Here is a 27793-nt window from a genome sequence, read left to right as displayed (position 1 = left end):
TTGTGCTTTCTGCTTTGCTCAGCCGATTCGCCAAATGGGCATCCAACTCTGTCTTCTCAGCTTGACCCAACATCTCCTCTGTAAACTTAAGCAAACCAAGAAGACTAACGTTAAAATTTTCACCTTGGCATTTTCAAAAACAAAAATGACGCTGTGACTTGCAGTTTCACATCATCATCCCACTTGCTAAACTTGCAAGCAACTGCACCTCATCCTACAGCTGGAAAATTGCAAGAGAACTGCTTGGTTAAAGCAAAGATTCCACCCAGTCACCCCATTAAAGGCCTCCAAGTTAACAACAGATAGCAACCTGAAAGTTAAATAGAAAGATCTGTATCAGGAAGATTAACGGGCTTTAAAAAAAAATAATTTCCACTATTGAAAGAAAACTCCTCAGGGAACACCAGGCTCTTGTTGAACAATTCCTGTTGTATTCCTCAAAATAGTTTGAATCTTGATTTCAAGCAGAGTCATTTGGTGAGATTGTTGGTCCAGAACAAACCCTGCCCACACACTCCCTTAAATACCTGCAAAGTCGTGGCTCAGCTCTGCTCCATGCTTAAGCTATCAAGCTTTTCTGAAGAGAAAACGGACTTCAGATGCTGGTACGTTGAGTCACAAAAACACTAATGCTTGCCTGAACAACACACCTCTATCTGAAAACCAACAAGAACCTTCCCGAGTGGTAAATATCAACAAGACATAATATCATGTAACTGTTGTGTTTGTGTCGTTGGAGAATTGCCTTTCCATTCAATCAGAATTCGAGTTTTGGGTGCTGTATTTGAGAAAAGATGTGCTGGTGTTGGAGAAGGTCAGAGATCATTTACTGGAATGATATCAGGAATGAAAGGGTTAGTGTATGAGGAACAATTGTCGACTCTTTGACTGTACTAGTTGGAGTACAGAAGGATAAGGGGGACCTCAGAGGCATTTCAAATGCTAGATGGACTGGGCAGAGTACATATGGCAAAGATTATTTCCGATGGTAGGGGATTCTAGGACACGAGAGCATAATTTCAGGATAAAAGGGTGTCAATTTAAAACAAATGTGGAACAAATTGATTGTGTCAGTGGGTCGTGAAACCCACGTGACGTCATTGGGTGTATTTAAGGCAGAGATTGACAAGGAATCAAGGGTTATTGGGAGAAAGTTGAGGAGTGGGGGTGAGTGGAAGAATGGTGGAACAGACTCGACGGGCCTACTTCTGCTCCTATATCTTGTGATCTATATCCTGCTGGAGACCTAGTCAACCCTCCTCTTGCATCCCATTCTTAGAAAACATGCTGCATCGTGGTTTTATGTGACGTGAACCCATTCCCGATTGAATCCCATGTTACAAGTAACCCAATGCAAATTCTGCATTGAGAGGACTGCAGCTTCCTCATTTTAAAAATTGTTATGGAGCAGCTCAAATGAGATTTCTTGCTTCTTTTTTTGAAAGGGTTAAAATAGAATCAAATAAAATAGGAGAGGGAAAAGCAAAAGAATTTATGTACAAGTGGGAATCAAAATTAATGGTTGGTGATAAAGATACACAATTGTTGAAACATTTGATTAATATATGGAATAAAATAAATGATGAAATTGGTGTAAGTGGATGTACATCACCCAGAATGGCTTTGATTCAAAATCCTCGTATCTTTTTTAAAGGATCATCAATTTCTGGATAGCTGGTTTCATAAGGGGATTATAAATGTTGAAGATTGTTATGAAAGGGGTCAATTAATGTCATTTGAGCAATTGAGAAATAAATATCGTATACCTCATCACAATCTTTTTGCTATTTCCAACTTAGAGCATATTTGAAGGATAAGTTAGGACCAACTATGTTGTACTGAAATAGAAATTCCTTATAAGAGGAATTGTTAAAAACAATTATTTGATGATGTCCTCTTTATTACAAGTAGGAACTTTAAAATGAGGAGTTCATAAGTTGAGACAAAGGTGGGAAATGGATCTGAATATTGTAATTGATTGGCAAATATGGGCAGATCCATATAAGGATCTCAATGTAATGTACAAATTAGTTCAGTATAATTGTTTTGACATCAGTCATGTAGCAGATGTCAGAAAGGATTTTATCTGAAAGCTGCCCCTGGAGTCAGGTGACTCAGGCTGTTGGATTTGAAAAGCTCTACAGGAAGATGATTTGGCAATAGAGATCATGTGATCCAGGGGAGATGTATTAATTCACTTCAACTCAGCAGTCTGGAACTATTGACCAGAGTTCCACATTGCAGCAGTGAGGAAGGAATTCACAACTAGTTTTTCTTCTACAGTTACTTCTTACACCAGTGAAATTGAATAGAATAAAATCAGAATTATCAGATCAATGTTTTAGGTGTGTTGAAGATGTTGCAACTTATCTTTGTCCTAATGCAAGATCTTTTTGAGGAGAATGACAATATTAATGGAACAAGTTATAGGATATGTTTTTCCGCAGAATCTGACCTTAATTTTATTAGGAAATATTGAAGGAACAAGGCCCAAATTAAATCTATTAATATATCAATTGAAATTTGTTAAATTAACGTTAGCGGTGATGAGGACATGTATTGCACTTACTTGGAAATAAGATATACATATATTTTTAGGGATGCCAAGATGACATGCAAATATTCAAGGTTGTATTCCTTTGGAAAAAGATTACAAATAGCTTGAGAAATATATGCATTTGCAAATTTGGCACCTGAATATTCAAATATAAGGCTTCAATTTGTAATAATGCCATTTCCATCCATCTAGACATGTGAGATTCTCCTCTTAGTTAATTTGTAACTAAGAAGTCTCCTGTTGGTGACTTCAAGAGAGGAACCCACGCAGGCTGCGGGCTTCTGGACATAGCAGTCAAGGAACTCACACCAGGCTGTGGAATGCTAGAGACTGGGTCTAAACTGGCTAAAAGGGTGTCAAGTATCAGTCCTGGGATACGAGTGAGTGCTAAATGGTTCCTAATTATGTCAGAGGTTCAAAACTGGAGCTCACATTGCCAATGACTTGGATGGTCTGTGAGCATTGAAAGAGAATCCACAGACCCTCAGTGACTTGTCCCAGGGTTCAGGGTGGCAGGGGATGGTGGGTGCAAGAGGTATTTCAGTCAACTTCTGCCAGAGGTGAATCTGTTTGTCTTACAGCAGGAAAAAAGCAATTTTGTGTGATATGACACTTTTTAATTACATGACAGTAAATTGTCTCCTGAAATAGAGAGAGAGGTTCAAGTTTCAAACTATTACAAATTCTACTCACCAGATTATACCTCTTCCCACTTTTTATTTTTGCAAGGACACAGTTGATTTTATCACAACTCCTCTGCTGCGTCTGTCCTGTGACAGATTATATATTTTATATTGTATATAGAGATGTTTTTGAAAGAGATGGATTGGAGGAGTCGTTTAGGTCACAAACAAACACATACACTTCACAATACAGCTCTTATTTAAAATGCAAGAGCTTGGCTGAGAGTGAGTCATTCAGGCACCAAGAGCCTTTTCAAAGACAAAACAAGGAGACTGTTTTACTAAAGAATTTCAAAAGCAGGTGTAAATTGATTATTGCTTTTAAAGGAACAGATGAATGGACTCAGAAGTTTGGGTCTGGTGCAGTAATCTGGCTGGTTCCAGTTTGCTGTTCTAAGAAGTTCATGTGGTTTTGCAAGCAGAGAGGAGAGACCAAATAGGCTTTTTCTAAGAGAGAGAGAGAGAGAGAGAGAGAGAGAGAGAGAGAGAGATGGCAAGCTGGCATCTTGTTTTGAAGACGGGGTGTTAGTTCTCAGTTCAGCATGTTGAAAAACTTTGTTGTCCATATGAAGAAATAGCTGGATAGAAATGATGTTTCACTTGAAAAAAGGGAAACAAAAGGAACTCTATGGTGACCTGCAGAAGAGGTTATCATTTGGAAAACCCTGATGGGTCAAGTTTCTTTGGCAAGACACCAAAGTGGCTGATCAGAGGGAATCAGTTTATGTATGTCCAATGAGCAAGCAATCCCTCTCTGAAACCAATAAGAGCCTTACTGGAGGGTACACATTTACTTTTAAGCACCAGAGCTTGGTGCAAATTCATAAATGTTGAATTCTGTGCACAGTATAAGAATTGATAGACACCGGTGAACTTGGAGTTGTGTCAAAGAACTTTATGCACATTAAATACACCTGCATTTAAAATTAGATGGTGGTAATGGAAGACTGTTAATAGTGATAAGTTAAAGTTTGATCCTGATTTTTTTTTTGTTTAAAGAAAATTAAAAACGATGTTTGTTTAAGAATCAATGGCGTGATTGTTCAAAATCAGCCTGTAACCGAAAGTATTCTTGGACTGAAAAGACATCTGGGCCAAATGACTATTTAAAGACAATCTGTACATGATTGTACATCCTAAGGTACAATATAACCAGTTAGAGCACAGAACAGGCCAGTTCGGCCCAACTAGTGCCATAACAAATTCCCACCCTCCTACTCCCACTGACCAATACCCAGTCCATACCCCTCCAGTCCTCTCCTCTCCATGTAACTATCCAGTCTATACTTAAATGTAACCAATGATCCCGCCTCAACTACGTCTGCCGGAAGCTCATTCCACATCCCTACCACCCTTTGCGTAAAGAAATTTCCCCTCATGTTCCCTTTATAATTTTACCCCTTCAATCTTAAACCATGCCCTCCAGTTTGAATCTCCCCCACTCTTAATTGAAAAAGCCTATCCACATCTACTCTGTCTGTCCCTTTTAAAATCTTAAAACACCTCTATCAAGTCCCCTCTCAATCTTCTACGCTCCAGAGAAAAAAGCCCCAGTCTGCACAACCTTTCCCTGTAACTCAAACCTTGAAATCCTGTCAACATTCTTGTGAACCTTCTCTGCACTCTCTCTATTTTGTTTATATCTTTCCTTTCATTTGGTGACCAAAACTGTACACAGAACTCCAAATTTGGCCTCACCAATGCCTTGTACAATTTCATCATAACCTCCCTGCTCTTGAATTCAATACTCCGATTTATGAAGGCCAACATTCCAAATGCCTTTTACACCACACCATCTACCTGAGTATCAGCCTTGAGGGAACTATTTACCATCACTCCTACATCCCTTTGTTGTTCTGCACATCTCAATCTTTTCTTTGGCTTGGCTTCGCGGACGAAGATTTATGGAGGGGGTAAAAAGTCCACGTCAGCTGCAGGCTCGTTTGTGGCTGACAAGTCCGATGCGGGACAGGCAGACACGATTGCAGCGGTTGCAAGGGAAAATTGGTTGGTTGGGGTTGGGTGTTGGGTTTTTCCTCCTTTGCCTTTTGTCAGTGAGGTGGGCTCTGCGGTCTTCTTCAAAGGAGGTTGCTGCCCGCCAAACTGTGAGGCGCCAAGATGCACGGTTTGAGGCGTTATCAGCCCACTGGCGGTGGTCAATGTGGCAGGCACCAAGAGATTTCTTTAGGCAGTCCTTGTACCTTTTCTTTGGTGCACCTCTGTCACGGTGGCCAGTGGAGAGCTCGCCATATAACACGATCTTGGGAAGGCGATGGTCCTCCATTCTGGAGACGTGACCCATCCAGCGCAGCTGGATCTTCAGCAGCGCGGACTCAATGCTGTCGACCTCTGCCATCTCGAGTACTTCGACGTTAGGGGTGTAAGCGCTCCAATGGATGTTGAGGATGGAGCGGAGACAACGCTGGTGGAAGCGTTCTAGGAGCCGTAGGTGATGCCGGTAGAGGACCCATGATTCGGAGCCGAACAGGAGTGTGGGTATGACAACAGCTCTGTATACGCTTATCTTTGTGAGGTTTTTCAGTTGGTTGTTTTTCCAGACTCTTTTGTGTAGTCTTCCAAAGGCGCTATTTGCCTTGGCGAGTCTGTTGTCTATCTCATCGTCGATCCTTGCATCTGATGAAATGGTGCAGCCGAGATAGGTAAACTGGTTGACCGTTTTGAGTTTTGTGTGCCCGATGGAGATGTGGGGGGGCTGGTAGTCATGGTGGGGAGCTGGCTGATGGAGACCCCAACAATGAAGACGCTGTTTACATCCGGTACCGCACGGATGGCAGTCTCTTCAATCTGAGGCGCCTGCAAGCTCACACCAAGACACAAGAGAAACTTGTCCGTGAACTACTCTTTGCAGATGATGCCGCTTTAGTTGCCCATTCAGAGCCAGCTCTTCAGCGCTTGACGTCCTGCTTTGCGGAAACTGCCAAAATGTTTGGCCTGGAAGTCAGCCTGAAGAAGAAGAAAACTGAGGCACATCTCAATAGTCCACCATTTAATGCATATGACCTATTTAGATTTGCGCTTTTTCTATCCACTAAAAATTGTTGAAGAGCAAGAATAGACAATACAATCACATAAAATTCCCATCCATACAGCACACGTATTAATACACAAAACAATCACATCTCCTTATTGGTCAGGAAGGGCCTACATTTCCCAAGGAGGCTGAGGAGGTCAAGGCCAACGGTTCTCATCCTGAGATTTTACAGGAGCGCAGTTGAGTCTACTGTCTGGCTGCACCATTGGATGGTCTAGTTGCTGTAAAGCATTAGACAGGAATGATGCAGAGTAGTGAGGATCACTGGGATCTCCCTTTTTCTGTAGATGACATTTACTGGGAGTGTTGTTCAAATCAGGCTCAAGCAATAGTACAAAGACCATTTTCACCACGTCCATCATCAAAATCAGGACTTACAGGCTGGGGAATAGCTTCTTCCCACAGGCTGTGAGATGGATGAAAAGTATCCTCTAAGTGCAATAATCCTCCAAATATTTATATATGTAGCGGCTACTTCGACAGAGCTATTACAGCAACACACACACACACACACACATACCAGGTTAGTCAACACAAGACTGCTTTATTCAGTCTTTACAGGCTTCTTCTATTTACAGCATGTCCTGTGCTCCATGGGTCAAGGTGGGACATCATTATGTGTTTGCTGCAGATCCACGGGCCCTGTCAGCGTCCCGCACCTTCCGGCAGGAGAAATCACAGACCAACGTGCTGTTCCTTGGCACGCAGCACCACGTGCATGTGGTCAATTAAATGGATGAGTTCCCAGCTGTCTGCCTTACGATTTCATGTGCCCGCCAAAGAAACTTGCCCACTCGGCCCGCTACACAGCTGCTACACCCCCCAGAACCGTCGCCAGAAAGTAAAACACCAGCTGCATGCACCTTAGGTGGACACGCTAATCGTCTGGGCTGGAGGCACTGAATGGGTGAAGCGGGATCCACATGGGCAGGCTTGTGTCTGTCCAAACTAAACAGCTGCGAATGTCCCCCAATGTCCAAAGTATACTCAAACCCATCCTTCTTCACCACGCAGAAAAGGTCCTCATACGGTCGTTGTAACAGCATTCCTGGGTCCTGTCTGCGCACAAAAACAAAATCCGCGTCCAGGAGTGGTGGGGCACATTCTGTTAAGGGGATCCAAGCCAGTGGGTAGGAAAAGCTTTGCTGATCGTGATACCATGTCGAAGCTGCTGAAGGATGTTCAGATCAGAATTGGTTGTGAAATCAATGTCCCATGAAACTGTAAGGACCAGACCATAAAGCATCTCTGCGGAAAATGCAGACATATCTTACTTTGGAGCTGTGTGCACTCCCAAAAGAATGCATGGCAACTCATCAACCTAACTGGGACCAGTGAGTCGGGCCTTAAAAGTGGACTTCAGTTGCCAGTGGGAATGAGGGTGAATTGTGTTCTGCGGACTGAATTAATGTGGGAAAACCAAATCCAGTTGACGATGAATGCTCTGGCCCTTGTCTCAGTGTCACTGGATGGCAACGGGACGGCCTCTGGTCAGCACGTGAAATGTTCTACAACTGTTAGAATGTATCTCATGTTTTGAGATTCTGGCAATGGTCCAAGCAGGTCCACATGCACGTGTTCCAACTGCCTGCATACTGTCGGGAAATATTGAAGAGGTACCTTATTGTGGCACTGAATCTTGGCAGTCTGGCAGGAGGTACATATGCAAACCCATTGCTCGACACCTTTTCTCAGTCCATGCTATACATATTTATTTGACATGAGCTTGACAGATGTTCTGATGGATGGATGAGATAAGCTGTGTCTCTGGTCAATAAGGTGTTTCTTCCAAGATGCAGGAAACATTGGTCCAATATCTTATCCTGAGATATGATCTGCTGGCATTCAGAAATCATATCATAGACTAGAGTATAGCTGGAAGAGATGCAGCAACTGTTTAACGCATTGGTGAGGCCAGGTTTGGAGAATTGTTTTCAGTTCTGGTCTCCAAATATAGGAATAAAATAGGTAACATGGAGAGGGTGCAGAAAAGATTTACAAAAATGTTACGTGTCTTACAACATCTAGAGTACAGAGAAAGATTAAGGAGACAGCGACTTTATTCATTCAAACGTAGACGGATGAAGGGGGTTATGATAGAGGTATTCAAATTATGAAAGGAATAGATAGACTGGACGTGAGTAGACTCTTTCCCCTGAGGGCAGGGGAGGTTGGAACAAGAGGGCATGAGTTCAAGGTAAGGGTGCAAAACTTCAGGAGGAATGTTAGAGGATGCTTCTTCACTGAGAGAGTGGTGGCAGAATGGAATGATCTTCCAGAAGAGATAGTTGCGGCAGGGTCCTTTCTGTCATTTAAGAGAAGGTTGGATGTGTACATTGATATGAGGGTGTTGGAGGGATATGGCCAGAGTGTTGGAGGGGAAAACTAGTGGAGTTGTTCATGTGAACTGGCACAGACTTGAAAGGCCAATATGACCTGTTTCTGTGCTGTAAACTGTCATTTGGTTATATGTGCTGGGCTCCACGGGACAAGGTGGGACATCATTAAGAGTTTGCTGCCAGCGGGTTTGAATTAAGCCCCGTGATTATCCCACGCATTCCGGCAGGAGACTCCAAAAATCGAAAAGATGTATTAACTATTTCCATGAACCCTCCACTTTTACATCTATTTTTCTAAATCCACCCCATAATCTAGACATCTTTACTTAACACAAACCACATTTCTTCTCCCATTCAAAGCACTCAGTAATACACCAAGGCAGTAAAATAAAAGCTCAATGCTGGAAATACTCAGCAGGTTATCTACTTGAAAAATAATCGGAGTTAAAACCTTCAGGTCGATAACCTTTCACTGGGATTCAGAAAGATGATCAAATAAACCTGATTCTCTTTGCTGAGAAAAAGAAGAGAGGGAAATAGCAAATTGATTACATGGGATGAAAAGCCCGAGCAGCAGAAATGGCAGTGATGCTGGATGAGTGGAGTCCACTCATTGATCAACACATCTGTCTGGATGGAGGGGTAAAGGATAAACAAGACAAACACGATGCTGTCACTGTGAGGTACAATACGACAGCTGCAGAGAATCTGAAATGAAGGAATGGTGAAAATACTTGTTTTTGGATCAATGTGACAAAATTTGACCTGACAAAAGAAAACAAAATTGTTTTGCTCTGCCAGAACTCTCTAGATCAAGGGGCACAATAAAATAGTCCAGAAGCCAACATTATGAAATTGAACAGCCAAGTTACGCAAATCGGCAGCAAGAGATAAAACACTGTTACATAATTCCATGAAAGTGGTGTCACAGGACGACCGGGTTCTAAAGACAGCTTTTGTCATCTTGGCCTTCATTAATTAACATATTGAAAATAAGAGTTGGGAAGTTATGATGAGGTTGGATAAGATGATGGTGAGGCCCACTTAGGAGTATTGTGTGCAGTTCTGGTCACCTAGCTACAGGAAGGGTATTAGTAAGATTGAAAGAGTGCAGAGAAGATTTACTAGGAAGCTGCCAGATCTTCAGGAGTTGAGCTACAGGGAAAGGTTGAACAGGTTGGGACTTTATTCCTTGGAGTGTTGAAAAATGAGTAAGAGATTGCTTAAAGTGGAATATGAATGGGAAAAAAGGCTGAGAAAGACTGCAGTGGACCCAATTGTGAAGGAAATATTTTGCTTGAGAAAAATTGTCATTGGTCTATTTCCTCTTGAGTTATGAAACCACGCACAGAACAAGTCAATGAGGTACAATTAAAACAGTGGTTTTCAAACTTTTTCTTTCCAATCACATTCCACCTTAAGTAATCCCTTACTAACAGAGCACTTCTGGCACAGGGATTAAGTGGAATATGATCCGGGAGGTGGGGGTGGGGGTGTGGAGGAGGAGTTTGAAAATCACTGCTCTTGATGAAAAGGTTTCTCCATCTCCGTTTTAAGCAGACATCCTTTTATTCTGAGGTTGTGCCCACTGGTCCTAAACTCTCGCACGACTGGCAAAGTCCTCTCTATCCAGCCCTTTCACTAGTCATCAGATTTCAATGAGGTCCTGCCTCATCCTTCTAAACTCAGGTGAGTATCGGCCCAGAATCATCAAATGCTCCTCAAACATTATTCCTCTCATCCCCAGGATCATTCTTGTAAACCACCTTTGGACCATCACATCCTCTCTTAGAAATGGGGCCTAAAATTGCTCACAACACTTACGAGATCAGGACAACCAGAAGGTGGTCACGGGAGGGAAGACAGCTGCAGGAGTGCCTAGAGTCCGTGGATTGGATGGTGTTCAAGGAGTCAGCTGAGGGGGGGGGGTCGGGTCGTGGCAAGATGGCGTTGATAAAAGACGTGAGAAGTCACCTCTCCCTGACTGAACTGTTCAATACTCGAACTGTAGTGACTTTTTTGACTTTATCAATGTTTTGAACAGAAATTTACTACAATAGGATTCTGGAAATGAAGAAAAGAAAAAAGCAGTGTTGGGCACGACCAGTTGGCCCAATAATCACAGAGACAAAGACTGAGGGGAATGATAGGCTTTATTACACACAAGACTGCAGGCCCGGGTCCAAGTGAGGGAAGTGAAGGGAAGGAAGAGGTGGCTTGACCTTTATGGCCTGGGTCACAGGGGAGGAGTCTAGGAGAGGATGACATCAGGAGGGGGGGGCAGCCCATGCCTGTTGTGGTCAGTACATACAATACCATATCATAACAAGCAACTTAGAAAAAAACTAGGTTGTCAACCTGTGAAAAGTACAGAAGAAGCAAGGCCGACCTTCCAGAAGGAACCTCGAGACCAGTTAGAAATGAATCTGAAGCCTCAACGTGCAAGTCAGGACCAGCTGGAAGAAACATCTACATCCTCTGCACATCTGGAGATGAAAGATAGCACCGAGATCTTTGGCCGATCCAGGAGGAGCAAAAGTGTGGAATTCGACACGAGCCAGGCTTGACTAAGGAGAGTTGGGCGTGAGTGCCAAAATGCAAGCATGAGTTACCAGGTAGGGGACTGTCTGTATGCAGTGGCGCATCTGAAGATGTTCTCACTTGAAAGAATTTCTGGATCCGATCCATAGTCCGGCTGCCAGGTAGGAGGTGGAAGAGAAGAGGTGGAGGAGGACAACTCAGAAGTTCAAGAAGAAGAAGAGCAAGATTTACTACTTGCTGCAGTTGGACTCAATGAAGGGAGGCCTAAGGCTTTAAGAACATCTCCTTCTCCAATGAAAGCTGTTGTTTCACCAGATACCTTCCTCAGACTTCAAGGCACATGTAACAGGGATGGAAGTCAACCTCATGTCTACAGAACTGATCCAACAAAATGAAAAGATGATGTCTTCTGTGAACTAAGGTTGTGAAACTTTAAATGATCAATTTGCTGTTATGGAGGAAATAAATGGCTGGTATGTGTGAAGAAATTACATCTATTCAAGTTGATATTAATAAGAGTTTAACAGCAGTGGACACTGGACAAGATCAATTTAAGAAGATAGAAGACATTTTTATTGACTGTAAGGACCGTGTGGACCATTATGCGGAGAGAATGGATCATATTGACAATTTGTTTACAGGCTGAGATGTCCAGAAGAGAGATTTGTTAAAAAACATTGATTCGTTGGAAAATCAAAGTTCTCGTAATAATATTAAGATAGTTTGTCTGCCGGAAGATATTGATGATTCAGATCCTGTAAAATTATTTCTGGATCCACATGGGCAGGCTTGCATCTGTCCACACTAAACAGCTGTGAATGCCCCCCAATGTCCAAAGTATACACAATCCCATCCTTCTTCATCACAAGGAAAGGGCTCTCATACGGTCATTGTAATGGCGCTCCTGGGACCTATCTGTGCACAAAAACATAATCAGTGTCCAGGAGTTTTGGGGGCACATTCTGTTTAGGGGAACCATGCCAGTGGGTAGGAAAAGATTTGCTGATCACAACACCATGTCGAAGCTGCTGAAGGACGTTCAGATCAGAGTTGGTGTGAAATGAATGTCCCATGAAACTGTAAGGACCGTACCATAAACCATCTCTGCGGACAATGCAGACATCTTCATTTGGAGCCGTGCACACTCCCAATAGAACCCATGGCAATTCATCGACTATATTGTGTCCGGAGAGTAGGGCCTTCAGTTGCCGATGGAAACGTTCCACAAGGCCGTTGGACTGTGGGTGAATTGTGGTGCGTGGTCTGATGCAATGTGGGTCGGGAAACCAAATCTAGCCATCCAATTAATGATGAATGCTATAGCCCTTGTCTCAGTGTCACAAGATGGAAACGAGATGGCTTCTGGCCAGCGTGTGAAACGTTCTACGACTGTTAGAATGTATCTCAAGTTTTGAGATTTTGGCAATGGTCCGAGCAGATCCTCATGCACATGTTCCAACCACGTGTGTACCACTGGGAAAGGTTGAAGAAGTGCCTTAGTGTGCCGTTGAATTTTGGCAGTCTGGCATGAGGTACATGTGCAGACCAATTGCGCGACGCCTCGTGTACTGGTTTTCTGCCAGGGGATTAGCAACAAATTCTCTTCTACGACATGCTTTAGCAGCATCCAATGCACCTACTATGTACCAGAATTTCATGTCCTCTGCCATTATGACACAAGACAAAACTAAGTTTCATCCTTGGTTGATGGGTCTGGAAAGGAGGCAAGTGAAGTCCTAACATCGATTGGGAAACACAGTCAGTGAGAGGTCAGCATGGCTTAGAGTTTAGACAACGTGTTCAGGACTGCTTTTTGCAGCAGTATGTGGAGATGCCCACGAGATGGGGGGCAGTGTTTGATCTGTGGTTAGGGAATGAAATGGGGCAGGTGGCGGAGGTGAGCATTGGGAAGAACTTCAGATCCAGTGATCATGGGTTAATTAGATTTAGCTTAATTATGGAAAGGGATAGGTCATGTCTGAACTCAAAGGTCTTCGAGTGGGGGAAGGCCAGATTTGAAGAAATGAGAAGAGATTTGCAAAGAGTTGTGTGGGCTGATCTTTTAGCTGGAAATGATGAACAGGAAAATTGGAGGGTATTTAAAGGTGAGATTTTGAGAGTACAGGATCATTTTGTTCCAGATCGGCTGAAATGTAAGATTATAAGTTCAAGGGAGCTGTGGATTTCTAGAAAAATTATGAATGATTCGGGATAAGAGGGAGGCCCATGCTCAATATAAGAAACAAAAGATTGATGAGATTTATGATCCTTACTTATATTGAAGAAAGAACCTCAAGAGGGAAATTAGAAAGGCAAAAAGAAGGTATGAAGTATCCATAGCTAATAAGGTGAAAGTGAGTCCTTCGGGTTTTTACAGATACGAGAACAGTACAAAGAGGGTTAAGGATAGAGTCCGTCCACTGGGAAATGGGAACGGTGGACTATGTGTAAGTGAGAAGCTGTATGAGATGGGGGAGATATTGAACAATTTTTTTTCTTTTCTGTATTCACGAGCAAAAGGGACACTGGACTATGTGAGATAAATGAGGTGAATGGCTTAGTTATGGAAAGGATAGGGATTAGTAAAGAGAGGGATTTGGAGCTTCTAGGGTCAATAGAGTTGGATGTCTCCTGGTCCTGATGGGATTTTCCCCAGGACATTAAGGGAGGTCAGGGAGCAAATAGCCGGGGCTCTGACAGTGATGTTTCGAAGATCACTGGAGAAGGGTGTGGTGTCGCGGGATTGGAGGGTTGCAAATGTTGTTCCACTGTTTAAAAAAAGCAGAAGGTGCAGGCCAAGTATTTATCGGCCAGTAAGTTTTACTTTGGTGGTGGCAAAAGTTATGGAGGGTATTCTCAGAGATAGTATGTACAAATATCTGGATAGGCAGGGAATGATCAGGGGCATCCAGAATGGGTTTATGAAGAGAAAATCATTTTAATGAATCTTGTTGAATGTTTTGAAGAGGTGACAAGGCAAGTGGCTGAAAGTAGGGTGGCTGACGATATCTATTTGAATTTTAGTAAGGCTTTTGATAAGGTTCCGCATGTAAAGTTAGTTAGGAATGTTCAGTGACTAGGGATTAATAGATAGTGAGATGAGTCAGAGGTGGCTGTAAAACAGACAGCAGAGAGTCATGGTGGACAACTGTCTGTGAGGATAGAAGCCTGTGACGAGCGGTGTGACTCAGGGATTGGTGCTGGGTCCCCTGATGTTTATCATTTATTTTCATGATTTGGATGAGGGGGTGGTTAACTGGGTAATCAAATACGCAGACGATACAAAATTAGGGGGACTGGTGGAATGTGAGGAAGGTTTTCTTGGATTACAGGATTTGGTTTGTTTGGAAAAGTGGACTGAAAGATGGCAGATGGAATTTAATGTTGACAAGTATGAGGTGCTGCATTCCGGAAAAAATAATGTTAATATGACATATGAAGTTCAGGGATGGGCATCGAGGAAGGCAGAGGAACAGAGGGATCTTGAGTTATGGTACAGATTTCCTTGAAAGTGGTTTCCCATGTAGACACGGTAGTTAAGAAGGCATGTGACATGCTGGCCTTCATAAATCATAGCATAGACTAGAGTATAGCTGTTTAAGGCATTGGTGAGGCCATGTGCAGAGAAGATTTACAAAAATGTTGCCTGACTTACAACATCTAGGGTACAGAGGAAGATGAAGGAGACAGCGACTTTATTCATTTGAACGTGGACAATTGAAGGGGGTTATGATAGAGGTATTTAAAATTATGAAGGTAATAGATAGGCAAGACATGAGTAGACTCTTTCCACTGAGGGCAGGGGAGGCTGGAACAAGAGGGCATGAGTTAAGGGTAAGGGGGTAAAACTTCAGGAGAAATGTTAGAGGATGTTTCTTCACTCAGAGTGTGGTGGCAGAATGGAATGATCTTCCAGAAGAGATAGTTGCGGCAGGGTCCTTTCTGTCATTGAAGAGAATGTTGGATGTGTACATGGATATGAGGGGGTTGGAGGATATGGGCAGAGTGTGGGAAGGGGCTGGGGAATGGTTAGGGAGTGGAGTGGTTCATGTGAAATGGCATGCACTCGAAAGGCTGTTATGGTTTGTTTCTGTGCTGTAAATTGTCATATGGTTATATGTGCCGGGCTCCACGAGACAAGGTGGGACATAATGAAGTGTTTGCTACCGGCAAGTTTAAAAAAAGTCCCGTGAGTATCCCACACTTTCCGGCAGGAGTCTCCACAGATCAACGTGCCATTCCTCGGCACGCTGCACCAAGCACAGTCCATTAAATGGGTGAGTACACAGCTGTCTGTCTTATGTTTTCGTGCGCCCACTAAACAACTCTTATTCTGCCTTGTCTCACTGACGAGCATCCAGTCCAGAGACCTCCATCCCCCTCGTATCCCTGAACTTGTCCAAATTCTTCAATGCTAACATTGAGCTCATATTTCCTCATGCAGCTGGCAGCTTGTTCCACTCTCCCACCACCTTGTGTGGAGAAGTTCCCCCTCATGTTTCAACTAAACTTTTCCCCTTTCATCCTTGGCCCACGTATTAAGGACTTTTCCAAGAGGCGGAGTCTGAAGAAAACAACCTCTATCCTCAAGGACCCTCACCACCCAGGCCAAGCTTTCTTCACCCTGCTATCACCAGGGAAACAGGTCCAGGAGCCTGAAGACGAACACCCAATGGTACAAACACAGCTTCTCTCCCTCTGCCATCAGATTTCTGAATGGACAAGGAACCACAGTCACTCTCTCACTTACTCTTCATTTTGCACAAATAGATTTCTTTTTTAAAAATGTAATTTATAGCAATATTTGCACCTATATTGTTGCCACAAAATGACAAATATTGTGACATGTTCATCATAATAAATTTTTAATTCTGAACACTGCGCGTACATCAGAAAACAATCATAGCTCAAAAAACAATTTTAAAAGATGAATTAACTATTTCCATGCTCCCTTCCCTTTTATGTCTATTTTTCTAAATTCACTCCATAATCAAGACATCTACACTTAACCCAACCCACATTTCTTCTACTATTTAAAGCACTCAGTAATACACCAAGGCAGTAAAATAAAAATTCAATGCTGGAAATACTCGGCAAGCCATCTACTGGAAAAATAATCGGCTTTAAAACCTTCAGGTTGATAACCTTTCACTGGGATTCAAGAAGATGATCAGACAAACCTGATTCTCTTTTTGAGAAAAAGAAGAGGAGAGATAACAAACTGAATAAGTGGGATGAAAAGCCCAACAGCAGAATTGGCTGCTGGATGAGTGAAGTCGACTCATTGATCAACACATCTGTCTGGATGGAGGGATAAAGGATAAACAAGACAAACATGATGCCATCACTGTGAGGTTCAATACGACAGCTGTAGAGAATCTGAAATGAAGGAATGGTGAAAATACTTGTTTTTGGATCAATGTGACAAAATTTGACCTGACAAAAGAAAACAAAATTCCTTTGCTCTGCCAGCACTCTCTAGATCAAGGGACACAATAAAATAATCCAAAAGCCAACGATATGAAATTGAACAGCAAGTTATAGAAATTGGTAGCAAGAGATAAAACACAGTTACATAATTCCATGAAAGTGGTGTCACAGGACGACAGGGTTCTAAAGACAGCTTTTGTCATCTTGGCCTTCATTAATTAACATCTTGAAAATAAGAGTTGGGAAGTTATGATGAGGTTGGATAAGATGATGGTGAGGCCCACTTAGGAGTATTGTGTGCAGTTCTGGTCACCTAGCTACAGGAAGGGTATTAGTAAGATTGATAGAGTGCAGAGAAGATTTACTTGGACGCTGCCAGGTCTTCAGGAGTTGAGCTACAGGGAAAGGTTGAACAGGTTGGGACTTTATTCCTTGGAGTGTCGAAAAATGAGTAAGAGATTGCTTAAAGTGGAATATGAATGGGAAAAAAGGCTGAGAAAGACTGCAGTCGACCCAATTGTGAAGGAAAGATTTTGCTTGAGATAAATTGTCATTGGCCCATTTCCTCTGGAGTTATGAAACCACGCACAGAACAAGTCAATGACGTACAATTAAAACAGTGGTTTTCAAACTTTGTTTCCCCAATCACATAGCTCATTAAGTAATTCCTTACTAACAGAGCACTTCTGGCAAAGGGATTAAGTGGAATTTGATCCAGGGTGTGGGGGTGTGGAGGAGGAGTTTGAAAATCACTGCTCTAGATGAAAAGATTTCTCCATCTCCGTTTTAAGCAGAAATCCTTTTATTATGAGGTTGTACCCACTGGTCCTAAACTCTCCCAGTACTGGCAAAATCCTCTCTATCCAGCCCTTTCACTATTCATCAGATTTCAATGAGGTCCTGCCTCATCCTTATAAACTCGGGCGAGTCCAGGCCCAGAACCATCAAATGCTCCTCAAACATTATTCCTCTCATCCCCAGGATCATTCTTGTAAAACAAGTCTGGGCCATCACATCCTCTCTTAGAAATGGGGCCTAACATTGCTCACAACACTTACTAGATCAGGACAACCAGAAGGTGGTCACGGGAGGGAAGACAGCTGCAGGTCTGCCTAGAGTCCATGGATTGGATGGTGTTCAAGGAGTCAGCTGAGGGGGAGTCCCGTGGAAAGATGGCATAGGAAAAAGAAGTTCGAAGACACCTCTCCCTGACTGAACTGTTCAATACTCGAACCGTAATGTCTCGTTTGACTTTATCAATGTTTTGAACAATAATTTTCTACTGTAGAATTCTGGAAATGAAGAAAGAAAAAAAACAGTGTTGGGCACGATCAGTTGCCCCAATTATCACAGAGACAAAGACTGAGGGGAACGATAGGCTTTATTACACACAAGACTGCAGGCCCGGGTCCAAGTGAGGGAAGTGAAGGCCTGGATCACAGTGGAGGAGTCGAGGGAGGAATCCAGGAGAGGATGTCATCAGGAGGGGGGTTGCCAGCCCGTGCCTGTACTGGTCAGTACATACAATACCATTTCATTACAAGCAACTTAGAAAAAACCTAGGTTGTCAACCTGTGAAAAGTGCAGAAGAAGCAAGGCCGACCTTCCAGAAGGAACCTCAGGACACGTTAGACATGGATCCGAAGCCTCAACGTGCAAGTCGGGAGCAGCTGGAAGAAATGTTTGCATCCTCTGCACATCCGGAGATGAAAGATGGCGCCAAGATTTTTGGCCGGGCCAGGAGGAGCGCTAGTAAGGAATTCGACACGAGCCGGGCTTGACTAAGGAGAGTGGGGGGTGAATGCCCGAATGTGAGCTCTAGATACCGGGAAGGGGACTGCCTGTATGCAGCGGAGCATCTGGAGATGTTCTCACTTGCAGGAAATTCTGGATCCGATCTACAGTCCGGCTGCCAGGTATGATGTGGAAGAGAAGAGGTGGAGGAGGACAACTCAGAGGTTCAAGAAGAAGAAGAGCAAGATTTACTACTTGCTGCAGTTGGACTCACTGAAGGAAGGCCTGAGGCTTGAAGAACATCTCCTTCTCCAATGAAAGCTGTTGTTTCACCAGATACCTTCCCCAGACTTCAAGGCCCCTCTACAGAACTGATCCATCAAAATGAAAATATGATGTCTTCTGTGAACTAAGGTTTTGAAACTTTAAATGATCAATTTGCTGGTATGAAGGAAAAAAAATGGCTGGTATGTGTGAAGAAATTACATCTATTGAAGTTGATATTAATAAGAGTTTAACAGCAGTGGACACTGGACAAGATCAATTTAAGAGGATAGAAGAAGTTTTTAATGACTGTAAGGATCGTGTGGACCATTATGCAGAGAGAATGGATCATATTGAAGATTTATTTACAGGCTGGGATGTCCAGAAGAGAGATTTGTTACAAAACATTGATTCGTTGGAAAATCAAAGTTGTCGTAATAATATTAAGATAGTTGGTCTGCTGGAAGATATTGAAGATTCAGATCCTGTAAAATTATTTTTGGAAATAGATTCCAGAGATGTTGGGAGTTGAGTTTTTTTAGATCGGGCTCAGAGGGCGTTAAGGACAAAATCTTTTCCGGGTCAAATGCCAAGTGCGGTTCTTTTAAGATGTTTGCGATATCAGAATAGAGAAATGATTTTGCGGCTTGTAGTTCAGAAAGCTCGCCTTGATCAAAGGCCTATGATGGTTCAAGGCAATATGGTTTTATTTTATGCTGATTTAAGTCAGGAGATTATTAAGTGACGGAAAGAGATTAATCTGGCCAAAGCAGTTCTGTGGAAGAAAGGGTATAAGTTTACTTTACTTTATGGGCCTGATCAGTCTCAATGTTTTGAGAGTCCTTATGGTGCATTAACTTTTGTGAATTCCTTCCCAGATTTGAAGGAATTAATGGGGAAAATGTCCGAGGGTAAGATTGGTATGGGTATGGGGAAAAGAAGTTGGAATCAGAATTGGTGAGTGTTGTTGAAGATGAAGCTCAAGCTCAATGTGGGTGTTATCACTGGGATGACTGATGGGTTTTAATGTTCAGTTGGGGGGTGGTGGTTGACTCGACTACTTCTAAAGTCATCTGCCACTTGTGGTATTAGCTGCACCTGGTCCACAGAGGGGGATCCGACTCTTATACTCGTAGGTTTTTTTTACAGGATTTTCTTCTTTGAAAAGAGGGGTTTGTGAAGAGCATTTACTTGTGTGAAGTGTCAATCTCAGGAGGAAATTAAGTTATGGCTCATTTCAATTTTGTGATCTTTAATGTTAAAGGACAATAATCCGATTGAAAGAAAGTGAATATTGGCATATATAAAGAAAATGAAGGTTGATCTTGCTTTTTTGCAAGAAACTCATATGTTTGAGAAAGAACATACGAAATTGAAAAGAGATTGGGTCGGACATGTTTTTCATCTCCATTTAATTCGAAAGCTCGAGGTGTTGCTACTTTGGTTCATAAGAAGATACCATTTCAGTTGGAATCATTCTCTGCCAAATCATTTTCTCGAAGACAATCAAGATAACTAACCTGTTCATTGAGCACTGTGCCTGGACTCAGATTCACAAACTCACCTGGCAAGGTCAGCATACAGCCATTGACTAGCTCTACCACTAAACATCCATGATCTGCCCTAACAGCAGTAGGCATGCAAAGGAGAACCATGGCCAAACGTTCGCTCCATGGAGATGCATCACCACCTGCTTTCAATTGTCAATGGAAACGCTCAAAGAAGCTGTTTGCCTGAAATGCTCAGTGATAATTCAGGTTGTGCCCAGAGGATCAGTGAGAGCTCGGACCAATGCTGACTCGAACTGAAACCTTTGATCTGTTGTAGTAGTGCCCAGAACACCAAAAGATGGAATCCAATGATCCACAAAAGCCCAAACTATTGTCTCTGCAGAGATGCCGATGATAGGAATTTCATCCTGCTACCTGGTCGTCCAGTCCTCACATGTGAGCAGATAAGTACATTGCCGAGTTGGCAGAAGTGGACCTTCCAAGCCACAAGGTGCACGTGCTGGAAATGGGAATCCAAAACAACAAAATCCCCCAGCTTGAATTTCATGTGCCTGGAGACTTTAGGCCATTGAACCAGCAAGCGAGTCCTTGCCCATAATCCAACATTCTGTTCAACATGAAACCAGATAAAATCTTCCTTAACCAGTTTGATTGATGCTCTTCTACCAGGAAGAGATAGATTATGAAGAGAAAATCTCCTGCCTCATAGCTGCCACACAAACGGCAGAGTCCTTCCTGTTGGGGGAAAAAAAATCACAGGCCAACTTTTCACCCGATTCATCCAGGGTCACATCTTGAAAATGGAGACCAGAGTTGACCTGATGAAATCGGCATCAGTGTGCCGTGCATGAGCCATGGCAGTGAAATCGATGGCAATTGTTGGATGTAATGTCGCGCCTGGATCGGGCACCAGCCACAGCATTCACTTTTCCTCAGATATGCTGTGTGTCCGATGAAAATTGTAGGATGAACTCCAAGTGCCAAATCTCTCTGTGCAAATAGAGATGTGTGCTTCTACTTTCAGAATGCAGAAGAGGCTGGTGGTCTGTACAAATTGTGTAACAATGACCTTCCAATAAAAAGCTGAAATATTGAATTGTAAATTTGGATTCATGAGAGAATTACAAATAAATTTGTTTCAAAATTGTATCTACTATTTCAAGAGGAATCTCCAAACCCAGACTTGAATAAATCAAAAGAAAGATGGGAATTGCATTTGGGAACTGAAATTGACCCTTTTTGCTTGTCTGACATTTGTTGAGACAGTAATTAATGTTTTTCATAGATTAGTTAATTACAAATTTATTCATCAATTATATTTAATGCTATATCAATTAATTTATTGCAATTTTTTCAAATTTATGTCTTAGATGTGGCACAGAAATTGGTACGTTTATACATTCTCTTTGGTCATGTCTCAAGGTGACATCATTTTGGAAAGATCTGGGCAAGTTTTTGGAACAAATTATAATAATGTTTACCATCAACACCTGAGCATTTACTTTTGGGAAATGTATATGATTTGGAAGCCTAATTCAATTTCTCAAAGAACAATTAATTATTTTTATAAGTTGCATTGACAGTGGCCAGGAGATGTATAGCAATTCCATGGAAATCTGAATCCCATCTTAAAATTGATTGTGGGGAAATGCAAAATTGTATTCCCTTAGCAAAGGTGATGTATAATATTAACTGGGTATGATACATTATTCAAAATATGGAAACCATATTTAGATATGGGTTTGGATATCTAATGTATTTACTTCTCCACCCCACCACCACTTTTCATTAATCTTAATGGTTGAACCTTATCATGTTGGTTTAATTCTAATATTTTTTTAATGTCCTGCCTTTCCTTTTGGGAGGAAATAGTTATCACAGGAGCTTTGAACCTAGATCTGTTTTTTTTTTTCATTATACTTTTCTTCTCTTCTCACTTTTATGGACAGTACAACCATTTATTTGTTATTCTATTTTGATCAATGTATCATTTGGATACGATTCTGGTATTATATTGTACTGTATACAAAACTATAAATTAAAAAAAAAACTGAAATGTTTCACTGCGAGATAGATAGCTCAGAGTTCTTGCCCAAATGTACTATACTTTGCCTGAGCCGGTGACCGCTTGGCTGAAAAAAAACACCGGAGATTCCAATTGCCCACAGACTCGTTGTTCGAACACTGGTCCCACAGCACTGTCAGATGCATCTGTGGTAAGAGAGCAAGATCTTGGGCATTTGATGTACAACCTTAGCGACATATGTCAGAACAGTGTTCACATCATGGAAAGCATAAACAGGATGGTCTCCCAAAGATAATGTCTTTTTGAAGCAGAGATCAGATCCTTTGAGTCGTACAGCAAGAGGTGTAGTGGCATTCACCAGGAAACAGCAATAAAAATCCCTCATACCTCAAAACCATCACAACTGGCCAAACGTAACAGAGGGAGGAAATTCTCAAATTTCACCCACTTTCCATTCATCAGGCAAAATACCATGTGGCATAACTCTAGCTCCCAAAAATACAAGATCAGAAACACCAGAAACACTTTCCTGGGATTGATCACGGTACCACATTCCTCAAGCCTTAGAAACAATGAGATAAGGTGGCTCTTGTGCTCCTCTTCATCCACACTTACAACCAGATCTCCTCAATCAACACAAGCACCAAACAAACCCATGGACAGTGAGTTCGTGGTCCATGACCCACTGGAATTTCTGAGCTGCATTCCATAGACCGAATGGTTTTCTCAGAAACACAAACATGCCGAACGGGAGCATCACTGCTGTCTTTGTGACATCCAAATACTCAAATGGAATATAATAGTAAGCACATTCTAGATCTATTTTGGCAAATGCAGATTTGCCATGGAGGTTTGCTGAGAAGTCTTGTCAATTTGGAATATTGTATCAGTCAGGCATGGTGGAATTGTTCAGGGGACGATCATCTCTGCAAGGCTGCCAATCTCTAGTTTGTTCAGAACCACATACAATCGTGAAGCCCAGCAGCTGTCAGATCTGTGGGCTAGGCACAATTCTTGCCATTCCAATTTTGAAATTTTAAGATAATCCGGGGTATTACAAGCCTGCGTCTCATAGACCCTGCCTTTATATGGTGGCTTATTGCATGTCTGCACACCATTATGATGGGGACACGAGGCGAGGAAAAGACTTCAGGAAGGCTTGGAAAGGGCAGGAGCCAGGTTGAAGACTTGTCAGGCAGCAGATGGCATTGGAAGGACAATAAATGTAGCTCACTTGCATTCAAGAGCTGCAGTCCACACAACGGCATTTTGACAAATACATCACTGAAAAATGTGACAAGAAATTCTCTCCCAAAGTGGAACTGGCCACATTTACAACTGAAAACCCACCCAAAACGATGTGAAGCTGAAATGAAATGCAAGTGACCTCTGGGCATATTTGAATAAGAGAATCATTTGTAGCTGAATGAACACATGACATATTAGCAAATCTATGTTCCTCAGGAGTTGGAGGGACAGGCACCGCTCCAAAGTGACAGATAGTTTTGGAGTTTTACATAGAGATGCCAAACTAATAACCTATTCTAACAACTGCCTAGAATTGTTCCATTTTTCTCAGTTGCCTTCGATAATCTCTCCCAAATGAGGACAAAGGAACATCGAATCTGCTCCGTAAACTGAAACAAAACTATTTCTTGATTTAATACTCAGTGATCTGGCTTCCACTACTGTATGTGGCAGCGGTTCCACAGATCCACGACCCTCTGGCGAAACAAGTTCTTCCTAATCTCTGTTTTATAGGATAACCTCTAATTTTCTTGTCCTCGATTCACCCACCAAGGGAACCATCTTACCCGCATCCACCCTATCTAAACCTTTCAATACACAAAATCCCTCCATGAGATTTCTTCTTTAATTTCCTGTACTCCAATGAATACAACCCAAAAGCTGTCCAACACTCCTTGTACGTTATCCTTTGCATTTTGGGAATCATCCTAGTCATTCTCCTCTGCACCCTCTCCAACAACATCACATCCTTTCTCACATAGGGGGCCCAAAACTGCACACAGTACTTGAAATGAGGTCTCACCGGTGCCCCATAGAGCCTCATCAACACCTCTTTACTCTTGTACACCATTCCTCTTGAAATGAATGCCATCATAGCATTCGCTTTCTTCATGACCAATTTCACCTGGTTATTAACTTTTAGGCTTCCTTGCACAAGGACACCCAGGTCCCTTTGCACATCCAAGGTCTGAATTTTCATCCCATCCAAATAGTATGCTTCCTGTTTATTTCCACTGCCAAAATGTACAACAGTAAATTTCTTGGTGTTAAATCTCATCTGCCATCATTTTGCCCAGTTTCCTAATCTGTTTATATCCTTCTGCAACTTTACGGTTTCTCCACTTCCTACTCTGTCCCCTATCTTGGTGACCTCCGCAAATTTGGCCACAAAACCATTTAAATCACAATCCAAATCATTAATTTATTTTTCCTTGGAATATATCTATCCTGCATTCCTTTTATTACTGCCACATGCCATTCCAGAATCGATCATCACTGAACCTGAACATGTTTATTGTGATGAACGTCTTCCAATAAATGTTCTGGGTTTAATTTTTTTAAATCTTGTTGTGGTTCCTCTTCATCACCTCTTTGGAAGCTGAATTCACAAAATTTTCCAAATATTTTTTCAGCAATAATTCTGTGGTACAGAGGATTATTCATCTTTCCTAGAGGTTAAAAGTTGCATTTTGATTTTCTTCTCTCAACTGAACATTGTACAAGGTGAAGGCTGATTAAAATGGATTCAGTAATGATGGCCTTCAAACTTTGCATTTTTGCTGTGGCTACACAGCTTGAATGATAAACTGCTGTTTCTACGGGGAATTAACTCATGGAAATGTTCTAAATACATGAATTGAAGATAGACCTCTGTGAAAAGTATATTGCCCATCAGCAACAATCCTTGAAAAGAGATGAATCATCACCCAACAGAGCAGCCCAGGAATAGGCCATTTGGTGAACAATGTCTGTGGTGACCATGATGCTCATTGAAATTAATCCCATCTGTCAGCACATGGTCCATACACATCACCCATTCCCTTTTGTTCATGTGCCCAACCACATGCCTCTTAAATCGTGGTGATTTCACCACTATCCTGGCCATGTGGGCCAGACCACCACTGCATTGTGCAAAACCCTGCTTCACTTGTCTCCTTTTCCCCTCTCATGTTCAATATAGGGATCGTAGTATTTTTACATCTCCCACGGGGGCCGGGAAAGAAGAAATCTGTCTTCTCCAGGACTACAATAATTGGATAAATTTCAACCAGGTCATCTCTCACCCTCCCATGCTCCAAAGAAAAGTATCCAAATTTGTCCAACTTCTCCTCAGACCCAATGCTCTATCCCAAGCAAACCCCAGATGAATTCCTTTTGTCATGCAGCAACTAGAATTGCAGAAAATACTCAAAATGTGACCTAATCACATTTAATACTTAATGCCCTGCTCAATGAAGAATACTTTCTTTAACACCCTACACTTGTGTTGCCACTTTCAAGGAGCTCACGCTTGTACCCCAAGATCCCTCTATGCAACAGTATGACAAGTCCTCTCGAAGAGCAAGACACTTGTCCAGATTAAACTCCATCTGCCATTTCTCTGCCCACATTTAAAAGTTATCGGTTTGGAAGGGAGAATACGAGGGGAACTTGGTGAATCAGCAGGAGAGAGAGTGAAACCTGTGGAGGGGGGAGGTGGTGGACAGGTTACATGATTTTGGAAAATTCCATATGCATACTATCGAGTCACAAATGCAATAAGAGATGGTTCCTCTGGATTTGACCTCACCCTGACAATGGAGGAGGCAGAAGACAAAGGTCAGTGTGAGAATGGAATGGAATTTAAAACGGCTTGTGACCATGAGCCAAGATGGCCATTGTGATCAAATTGGAGGTGCTCAGCCAATCTGTCATTTACTCTGCATTGGGTCTCCTGCCACAGAGAGAACAGACATGGTTGGAGGAGGTGATTGTGAAACTTTACCCTGCATGAGAATCCCTCGATGGTGGTAAATGATGTAGATTGCAGGAGAAAATGACCGAGGAGGGGGAGGAATTAGGAGTCTGTAATTAGTTGAAAGATCTTACTGCAAGATTCATCAACAACGAGTAGTAAAGTAGCTTCAGTCTATTCTCCCTCTCAGAAAGATTTAGTTAATAAACAAAACAATATTTCAGCACAGCCAGGGGCAAAAGGTCTCTTAATTTATTCTTACAATCAACAGACTTTGAAATTACCCACCGTAAATGCCTCAAAATTCAATTCACTTCTGGTGGAAGTATAAGAGCCAGTGGCTTGCTTAATCAGATTAGCCTATTCTGAGTTTCCATTTTGACTTTCACACCATCAAATGCAAGCCCCAGTTTTGTTCCCCAACTATTTTCTATCCTTACCCTCTTTGCAATCTCATCTACCTGAAATTGGAACAAATAACAGCCAATTTTGCCATGTATAAATCAAAATAATTTACCCACAGTTTCACATCACTGTAGCCACTGAGGGATAACTTGTGCCCATCAGGAAACTGCACCACCCACTACAGGGTGCTATTTACCTTGGTGTTAATGACTCTTTTCCAGTGTTACTTTCAGACATAATGACATATTCAACATGCACAATATTTATTTTCTTACTGACCAGAACTATAAAGCATTGTGTGAAAAGGTAAAAAACTCAAGTCAACCAGGAGATACAAATTTCTGACTGCAATGTTGCTGCCCAAATTTGCTACATTATTGAAGTCTCACAGAGCTTACAACAGATATTCAAATCAAGCAATAACAGAAATAACAGATATTACGGCACGGTACAAGCCCTTTGACCCACGATGTTTTGTTGATCTTGATATTTCTAACAAAAAAAAAACCCTGTAGCAGCTACTGCGGTAGATGCTACTAAATAAAGGAAAACACATACAAAGGTAGTCAACTCAAGACTGGTTTATTGCAGACATACAGACCTTTTATTCCCTGCCTCTCAATGAGAACATTAGTGAACACCTGGTCCAGAGGACCAGCAGGTTAAAGCTACCAGCCATTTGTGCCCCGTGCCTTTAGGCAGGGGCTTCATCTGATCCACTCACTGTACTTTGGTGCCCAGCACTGTTAGCCTGCGACGTGTCAGGTAAGTCTGTGAACTGACGGTGGCATTGCGTCCGCTACAACCCTGTTTTTCTTTCACCCATGTAAACCTGTCTTAGAGTCTCTTAAATGCACCTTACGTGATATTGTAATGGATAAATATATTTGGAGAATTTGGTAATATTTGGGATTTTGGTAAGATTTAGAGTAGGTTACATACATACACACACATATATTATAAAACATTTTATTTGAAAGACTGAAGAAATATTGAAGATCTCTGGAGAAAGTTATTCACATTCACAAGTTGGTGTTAGTCGAACTGATGTCATAAAATGAATGACCATTGTTTGGAAATGGAGCCAGGATGGCTACAAGTACTTTTCTGCAGGATGCTTAGAGGAAAGTCACACGTGGGTTTTGTTTATCTAACAACAGCTTGAGCAGAAGAAAGAACTCCTGTTGTTTGGAATAAGAGGAATGGAACTATGTAATAGCTTGCAAAAAGAAGTTACCATCTGGAAAATCCTGATGGGGCAAGTTTCCT

The sequence above is a fragment of the Narcine bancroftii genome, chromosome 11 (genome assembly GCF_036971445.1).
Source record: "Narcine bancroftii isolate sNarBan1 chromosome 11, sNarBan1.hap1, whole genome shotgun sequence".
NCBI classification, from domain to species: Eukaryota; Metazoa; Chordata; class Chondrichthyes; order Torpediniformes; family Narcinidae; genus Narcine; species Narcine bancroftii.
The sequence above is the reverse complement of the archived record's forward strand: the minus strand, read 5'-3'. Positions refer to the sequence as shown.